Source organism: Takifugu rubripes, chromosome 21 (assembly GCF_901000725.2).
Source record: "Takifugu rubripes chromosome 21, fTakRub1.2, whole genome shotgun sequence".
Classification (NCBI taxonomy): domain Eukaryota; kingdom Metazoa; phylum Chordata; class Actinopteri; order Tetraodontiformes; family Tetraodontidae; genus Takifugu; species Takifugu rubripes.
The window spans coordinates 642,577-651,898 of NC_042305.1; the positions used below are offsets into that span (position 1 = coordinate 642,577).

The 9,322-nt window shown below is 53.7% G+C and overlaps 1 pseudogene; it reads right to left on the reverse strand.

Annotated features, from left to right (window-relative positions):
* The window catches only part of LOC115247559 (LIM domain transcription factor LMO4.1-like), a 3,502-nt pseudogene extending 2,490 nt beyond the window's left edge, over positions 1-1,012 (reverse strand).
* Positions 1,013-9,322: the final 8,310 nt, after the last annotated feature.

Here is a 9,322-nt window from a genome sequence, read left to right on the forward strand (position 1 = left end):
CTGTTCACCATGCTCCTGGAGGAGAGATGGTCACTGCAGCTCTAGAGCAGCAGAACCATCTGGTGGGAGCAGCAGATGCTCCACGGTTCTGGTGCTGCCTCTCAGCTAAATGTTGCCTCTAATCAGGGTTTAATGACTGGTTCTGGTTCTGGTTCTGGTAGCGGGAGCAGGGGCAGCAAGGATCAGCTCAGCAGGAACTGGTCAGGAGCAACGTGGGGGCTTCCAGTGCTGGTCGACCTTCAGAGGACACGGACCAATGGAACAGAGAAGTTGAGAGTTCAACAGAGAAGCGGGTCCAGCAGAACCAGCAGAGGTCCCGGTAAACAAGCGTCACCCCCCCCAAAATGAGCACATGAATCTATAATCGGACTCCAGCTACACAGGAAGTCCTCACGGGAGCAGCTTGACAGCAGAACTTTGTTTACAAGAGTAAACGTGAGAAATGGAAATGAGGCGACCTGTCGAGGATCGGCTCCTCCTGCTGTGGAGCTGGACGGGGGGGGGGGGTCAGACCCTGGGGGCAGCTGTGCTTCCCATCCTAGCTCTGAAACCAGCCCAGCGGACCAGAACAAAGGCAGCTCCTGGGGCTCTACAGGGAGGTGTGAGGGCCACCCATGATGCAGCTCGTCCCTGCCCGCTGTCACAGCTGCTGGCTCCTCAGCTCCTCAGCTCCTCAGCTCCTCAGCTCCTCAGCTCCTCCAGCTCCTCCAGCTCCTCAGCTTCTCCAGGTTCTGCAGGTTCTGCAGGTTCTCCAGGTTCTGCAGGTTCTCCAGGTTCTGCAGGTTCTCCAGGTTCTCCAGCTCCTCCAGCTTCTGAGGCTCTGCTCCTCCTGACCAGCTGCTCAGGGAGCTTTTATACCTGACCAGGAACCAACAAGAGCAGCAGCCAATAGGAGAGCAGGGGGCGGGGTCAGCATCCGCTTGAGATGATTGGCGTGTCATCCTGTCGACCCACTCAGGGTGAAGCTCTCTCTCCCCCCTCTCCTCCCTCTCTCTATCTCTCCCTCTCTGTCTCTCCCTCTCTCTCCCTCCCTCTCTCTCTCCCCCTCTCTCTCCCTCCCTCCCTCCCTCTCTCTCCTCCCTCTCTCTCCTCCTTCTCTCTCCCTCTCTGTCTCTCCCTCTCTCTCTCTCTCCTCCCTCTCTCTCCTCCCTCTCTCTCCCACTCTGTCTCCCACTCTGTCTCTCTCTCTCCTCCCTCTCTCCCTCTCTGTCTCTCCCTCTCTCTCTCTCCTCCCTCTCTCTCCCTCCTTCCTCTCTCTCCCTCTCTGTCTCTCCCTCTCTCTCTCTCCTCCCTCTCTCTCCTCCCTCTCTCTCCCACTCTGTCTCCCACTCTGTCTCTCTCTCTCCTCCCTCTCTCTCACTCTGTCTCTCTCTCTCCTCCCTCTCTCTCTCTCTATCTCTCCCTCCCTCTATCTCTCCCTCCCTCTATCTCCTCCCTCTATCTCTCCCTCCCTCTATCTCTCCCCCTCTCGCTTCCTCTCTCTTCCTCTATCTCTCCCTCTCTCTATCTCTCCTCCCTCTATCTCTCCCTCTCTCTCCTCCCTCCCTCTATCTCTCCCTCTCTCCTCCCTCTATCTCTCCCCCTCTCTCCTCTCTCCCTCCCTCCCCCTCTCTCTCTTCCTCCCTCTATCCTCCCTCCCTCTATCTCTCCCTCTCTCCCTCCCCCTCTGTCTCCCTCCATCTCTCCATCTCTCCTCTCTCTATCTCTTCTCCCTCTATCCTCTCCCCCTCTCTCCTCTCTCCCTCCCCCTCTCTTCCTCCCTCTCTCCTCCCTCTATCTCCCCCCCTCTCTTCTCTCATTAAACACAGACTGGTGTGTAATTACAGAGGTAATAACACTTCTCTATGTTCTGGCTTTTCCACCATGTTCAACAATCTGCCGGCAGCACAAACGATCCAAAACAGAACCAAGGCAGCGTTTGTTGGTGGCCTTCCTTTCTCACACACACACACACGCACACACACACACACACACACACACACACACGCACGCACACACACACACACGCACACACACACACACACACACGCCTATAGTTCATGCATCACAGTTTGTAGAGCAAAGTTAACGCTGCAGTTATTGATTCGGCCGCTAGAGGGAAGCGATAGAGCGATTCTGTCGCCTCCCATTTGGAAGGTTTTGATGTTATGTTCTATTTTTTACTTCCTCATTCTTCTTTTTACTATTTTTAACTTCCTCATTCTTCTTTTTTCTATTTTTAACTTCCTCATTCTTCTTTTCTGTTGCACGTGTTTTCCTCCAGGTGTTTTAAGTTCTCCTTTGTTGTGTCATGACGTTGATCTTTTACCTGCTTTTGTCTCTAAATGGTGGTCCAACTAAAGCAGGACCCACCCCCCACCCCCCCTGGAGAAGCGTAGCGACCAGAACTTGCTGCTCTGCTGGTGTGTCGGCCTCATCAGAACCTGGAGGACGGACTGGGAGTGGCCCCTGTGGGAGTCCGGTGCTGAACCGTCTGTGTGTGGAGGTGGAGGAGTCATTGTGGAGGGGGCGTTGGGCCGGAGCCTCCGTCACACCTGGGACACTTTCTAGAGCAGGAGACCAGGAGACCTGGAGACCTGGAGACATGGAGACCAGGAGACCAGGAGACCAGGAGACATGGAGACCTGGAGACCTGGAGACATGGAGACCTAGAGACCTAGAGACCTAGAGACCAGGAGACCAGGAGACCAGGAGACCTGGAGACCTGGAGACATGGAGACCTGGAGACCAGGAGACCAGGAGACCTGGAGACCTGGAGACATGGAGACCTAGAGACCAGGAGACCAGGAGACCAGGAGACATGGAGACCTAGAGACCTAGAGACCAGGAGACCTAGAGACCTAGAGACCTAGAGACCAGGAGACCAGGAGACCAGGAGACCAGGAGACCAGGAGACCTGGAGACATGGAGACCTGGAGACCTGGAGACATGGAGACCTAGAGACCTAGAGACCAGGAGACCAGGAGACCAGGAGACCTGGAGACCTGGAGACATGGAGACCTAGAGACCAGGAGACCAGGAGACCAGGAGACATGGAGACCTGGAGACATGGAGACCTAGAGACCAGGAGACCAGGAGACATGGAGACATGGAGACATGGAGACATGGAGACATGGAGACCTGGAGACATGGAGACATGGAGACATGGAGACATGGAGACCAGGAGACATGGAGACATGGAGACATGGAGACATGGAGACCAGGAGACCAGGAGACATGGAGACCTGGAGACATGGAGACCAGGAGACATGGAGACATGGAGACCTGGAGACATGGAGACATGGAGACATGGAGACCAGGAGACATGGAGACCAGGAGACATGGAGACATGGAGACCAGGAGACATGGAGACCAGGAGACATGGAGACATGGAGAAATGGAGACCAGGAGACATGGAGACATGGAGAAATGGAGACCAGGAGACATGGAGACATGGAGACATGGAGACATGGAGACCAGGAGACATGGAGACATGGAGACATGGAGACATGGAGACATGGAGACATGGAGACCTGGAGACCTGGAGACATGGAGACCAGGAGACATGGAGACATGGAGACCAGGAGACATGGAGACATGGAGACATGGAGACATGGAGACCTGGAGACCTGGAGACATGGAGACATGGAGACATGGAGACATGAAGACATGGAGACATGGAGACCAGGAGACATGGAGACATGGAGACATGGAGAAATGGAGACATGGAGAAATGGAGACCAGGAGACATGGAGACATGGAGACATGGAGAAATGAAGACATGGAGACATGGAGACCTGGAGACATGGAGACACGGAGACCTGGAGACATGAAGACATGGAGAAATGGAGACCAGGAGACATGGAGACCTGGAGACATGAAGACATGGAGACTTGGAGACATGGAGAAATGGAGACCAGGAGACATGGAGACATGGAGACATGGAGACATGGAGACATGGAGACCTGGAGACATGAAGACATGGAGACATGGAGACCAGGAGACCTGGGGACATGGAGACCTGGAGAAATGGAGACCAGGAGACATGGAGACCAGGAGACATGGAGACATGGAGACATGGAGACATGGAGACATGGAGACATGGAGACATGAAGACATGGAGACATGGAGACCTGGGGACATGGAGACATGGATAAATGGAGACCAGGAGACATGGAGACATGGAGACCAGGAGACATGGAGACATGGAGACATGGAGACATGGAGACATGAAGACATGGAGACATGGAGACATGGAGACCAGGAGACATGGAGACATGGAGACATGGAGACCAGGAGACCAGGAGACATGGAGACATGGAGACCAGGAGACATGGAGACATGGAGACCTGGAGACATGGAGACCTGGAGACCTGGAGACCTGGAGACATGGAGACATGGAGACTTGGAGACATGAAGACATGGAGAAATGGAGACCAGGAGACATGGAGACCTGGAGACATGAAGACATGGAGACTTGGAGACATGAAGACATGGAGACCAGGAGACATGGAGACATGGAGACCTAGAGACCAGGAGACCAGGAGACCAGGAGACATGGAGACCTGGAGACATGGAGACCTAGAGACCTAGAGACCTAGAGACCAGGAGACCAGGAGACCAGGAGACCAGGAGACCAGGAGACCAGGAGACATGGAGACCTAGAGACCTAGAGACCAGGAGACCTAGAGACCTAGAGACCTAGAGACCAGGAGACCAGGAGACATGGAGACATGGAGACCTGGAGACCTGGAGACCTGGAGACCTGGAGACATGGAGACCTAGAGACCAGGAGACCAGGAGACCAGGAGACCTGGAGACCTGGAGACATGGAGACCTAGAGACCAGGAGACCAGGAGACCAGGAGACATGGAGACCTGGAGACCTGGAGACATGGAGACCTAGAGACCAGGAGACCAGGAGACATGGAGACATGGAGACATGGAGACATGGAGACATGGAGACCAGGAGACATGGAGACATGGAGACATGGAGACATGGAGACCAGGAGACCAGGAGACATGGAGACCTGGAGACATGGAGACCAGGAGACATGGAGACATGGAGACCTGGAGACATGGAGACATGGAGACATGGAGACCAGGAGACATGGAGACCAGGAGACATGGAGACATGGAGACCAGGAGACATGGAGACCAGGAGACATGGAGACATGGAGAAATGGAGACCAGGAGACATGGAGACATGGAGAAATGGAGACCAGGAGACATGGAGACATGGAGACATGGAGACATGGAGACCAGGAGACATGGAGACATGGAGACATGGAGACATGGAGACCTGGAGACCTGGAGACATGGAGACCAGGAGACATGGAGACATGGAGACCAGGAGACATGGAGACATGGAGACATGGAGACATGGAGACCTGGAGACCTGGAGACATGGAGACATGGAGACATGAAGACATGGAGACATGGAGACCAGGAGACATGGAGACATGGAGACATGGAGAAATGGAGACATGGAGAAATGGAGACCAGGAGACATGGAGACATGGAGACATGGAGAAATGGAGAAATGGAGACATGGAGACATGGAGACCTGGAGACATGGAGACATGGAGACCTGGAGACATGAAGACATGGAGAAATGGAGACCAGGAGACATGGAGACCTGGAGACATGAAGACATGGAGACTTGGAGACATGGAGAAATGGAGACCAGGAGACATGGAGACATGGAGACATGGAGACATGGAGACATGGAGACCTGGAGACATGAAGACATGGAGACATGGAGACCAGGAGACCTGGGGACATGGAGACATGGAGACCTGGAGAAATGGAGACCAGGAGACATGGAGACCAGGAGACATGGAGACATGGAGACATGGAGACATGGAGACCTGGAGACATGAAGACATGGAGACATGGAGACATGGAGACCTGGGGACATGGGGACATGGAGACATGGATAAATGGAGACCAGGAGACATGGAGACATGGAGACCAGGAGACATGGAGACATGGAGACCAGGAGACATGGAGACATGGAGACATGGAGACATGAAGACATGGAGACATGGAGACATGGAGACCAGGAGACATGGAGACATGGAGACATGGAGACATGGAGACAGGAGACATGGAGACATGGAGACCAGGAGACATGGAGACATGGAGACCTGGAGACATGGAGACCTGGAGACCTGGAGACCTGGAGACATGGAGACATGGAGACATGGAGACTTGGAGACATGAAGACATGGAGAAATGGAGACCAGGAGACATGGAGACCTGGAGACATGAAGACATGGAGACTTGGAGACATGAAGACATGGAGACCAGGAGACATGGAGACATGGAGACCTGGAGACCTGGAGACATGGAGACATGAAGACATGGAGACATGGAGACCAGGAGACCTGGGGACATGGAGACATGGAGACCTGGAGAAATGGAGACCAGGAGACATGGAGACCAGGAGACATGGAGACATGGAGACATGGAGACATGGATAAATGGAGACCAGGAGACATGGAGACATGGAGACCAGGAGACATGGAGACATGGAGACCTGGAGACATGGAGACATGGAGACATGGAGACATGGAGACATGAAGACATGGAGACATGGAGACCAGGAGACATGGAGACATGGAGACATGGAGACCAGGAGACAGGAGACATGGAGACATGGAGACCAGGAGACATGGAGACATGGAGACCTGGAGACCTGGAGACATGGAGACATGGAGACCAGGAGACATGGAGACATGGAGACATGGAGACCAGGAGACATGGAGACATGGAGACATGGAGACATGGAGACATGGAGACATGGAGAAATGGAGACCAGGAGACATGGAGACATGGAGAAATGGAGACCAGGAGACATGGAGACATGGAGACCTGGAGACATGGAGACATGGAGACCTGGAGACATGAAGACATGGAGAAATGGAGACCAGGAGACATGGAGACATGGAGAAATGGAGACCAGGAGACATGGAGACCTGGAGACATGAAGACATGGAGACTTGGAGACATGAAGACATGGAGAAATGGAGACCAGGAGACATGGAGACATGGAGACATGGAGACCTAGAGACCAGGAGACCAGGAGACATGGAGACCAGGAGACCAGGAGACCAGGAGACCAGGAGACCAGGAGACATGGAGACATGGAGACATGGAGACCTGGAGACATGGAGACATGGAGACCTGGAGACCAGGAGACATGGAGACATGGAGACCAGGAGACATGGAGACCTGGAGACCTGGAGACATGGAGACATGGAGACCAGGAGACATGGAGACATGGAGACATGGAGACCTGGAGACCAGGAGACATGGAGACCTGGAGACATGGAGACATGGAGACCAGGAGACATGGAGACATGGAGACCAGGAGACATGGAGACATGGAGACATGGAGACCTGGAGACATGGAGACATGGAGACATGGAGACCAGGAGACATGGAGACCTGGAGACATGGAGACCAGGAGACATGGAGACATGGAGACCTGGAGACATGGAGACCAGGAGACATGGAGACCAGGAGACATGGAGACATGGAGACATGGAGACCAGGAGACATGGAGACCAGGAGACATGGAGACCTGGAGACATGAAGACATGGAGAAATGGAGACCAGGAGACATGGAGACATGGAGAAATGGAGACCAGGAGACATGGAGACATGGAGACCTGGAGACATGGAGACATGGAGACCTGGAGACATGAAGACATGGAGAAATGGAGACCAGGAGACATGGAGACATGGAGACATGGAGAAATGGAGACCAGGAGACATGGAGACCTGGAGACATGAAGACATGGAGACTTGGAGACATGAAGACATGGAGAAATGGAGACCAGGAGACATGGAGACATGGAGACATGGAGACATGAAGACATGGAGACCAGGAGACCTGGGGACATGGAGACATGGAGACATGGATAAATGGAGACCAGGAGACATGGAGACCAGGAGACATGGAGACATGGAGACCTGGAGACATGAAGACATGGAGACCTGGAGAAATGGAGACCAGGAGACATGGAGACATGGAGACATGGAGACATGAAGACATGGAGACATGGAGACCAGGAGACCTGGGGACATGGAGACATGGAGACATGGATAAATGGAGACCAGGAGACATGGAGACATGGAGACATGGAGACATGAAGACATGGAGACATGGAGACCAGGAGACCTGGGACATGGAGACATGGAGACATGGATAAATGGAGACCAGGAGACATGGAGACATGGAGACCTGGAGACATGAAGACATGGAGACATGGAGACCTGGGGACATGGAGACATGGAGAAATGGAGACCAGGAGACATGGAGACCTGGAGACATGAAGACATGGAGACATGGAGACCTGGGGACATGGAGACATGGAGACTTGGAGACATGGAGACATGGAGACCTGGAGACATGAAGACATGGAGACATGGAGACCAGGAGACATGGAGACCTGGGGACATGGAGACATGGAGACCTGGAGACATGGAGACCAGGAGACCTGGAGACCAGGAGACCAGGAGACATGGAGACCTGGAGACCAGGAGACCAGGAGACATGGAGACATGGAGACATGGAGACCTGGAGACCAGGAGACATGGAGACATGGAGACATGGAGACCAGGAGACATGGAGACCTGGAGACCAGGAGACCAGGAGACATGGAGACATGGAGACATGGAGACCAGGAGACCTGGGGACATGGAGACATGGAGACCTGATTCTATTTCATCTGCCTGTCTCACTCCTGTCCACTCCGGTCCGAGGTCATAAGAGTCCTCCTCAGGGAGATGAAGGCTGGAGTTTAACGGGTCGAGGAGGACAGTGAAGTGAGGAGCCCTCAGAACCGCCGTCAACAGACCAACGTCCCACAGGAACCGAGCCAGCTTGAGCCCAAGCAGGAACCCCCAGGAGAACTAGACCGCTCTGGGCTCCAGGACTCCTGCTTTGATAGGTCACATGTCCTCGGGCCTTCATCCCTGTTGGACGGGGACTGAAAAGCTCGTTTAGCCTGTTGCTGAGCCTGGAATGTGTAATAGTGGGAATCTGGAGGTCCTCGCCCACCTCTAGCTGGTGTGTGTGTGTTTCCATGGCAACACCAGCCCCAGTTGCTCCTCAACCCGCGGCTCTTGCGCCCCCTGCTGGCTGTTTATAAAATAAACTCGTACATTTGGGTGGACAATTTGGAGTCGATTTAGGCCGTTTGACGGATCAAATGAAGCAGAGTGACGTCAGTAAACGATCTAAAGCCGGATCAGAACCAGAACCTGAACTGGATCCTGTTTTGAGTTGCTGATGGATCCGATTTGCAACTTGTGACAGAATTAAAACAAATGTG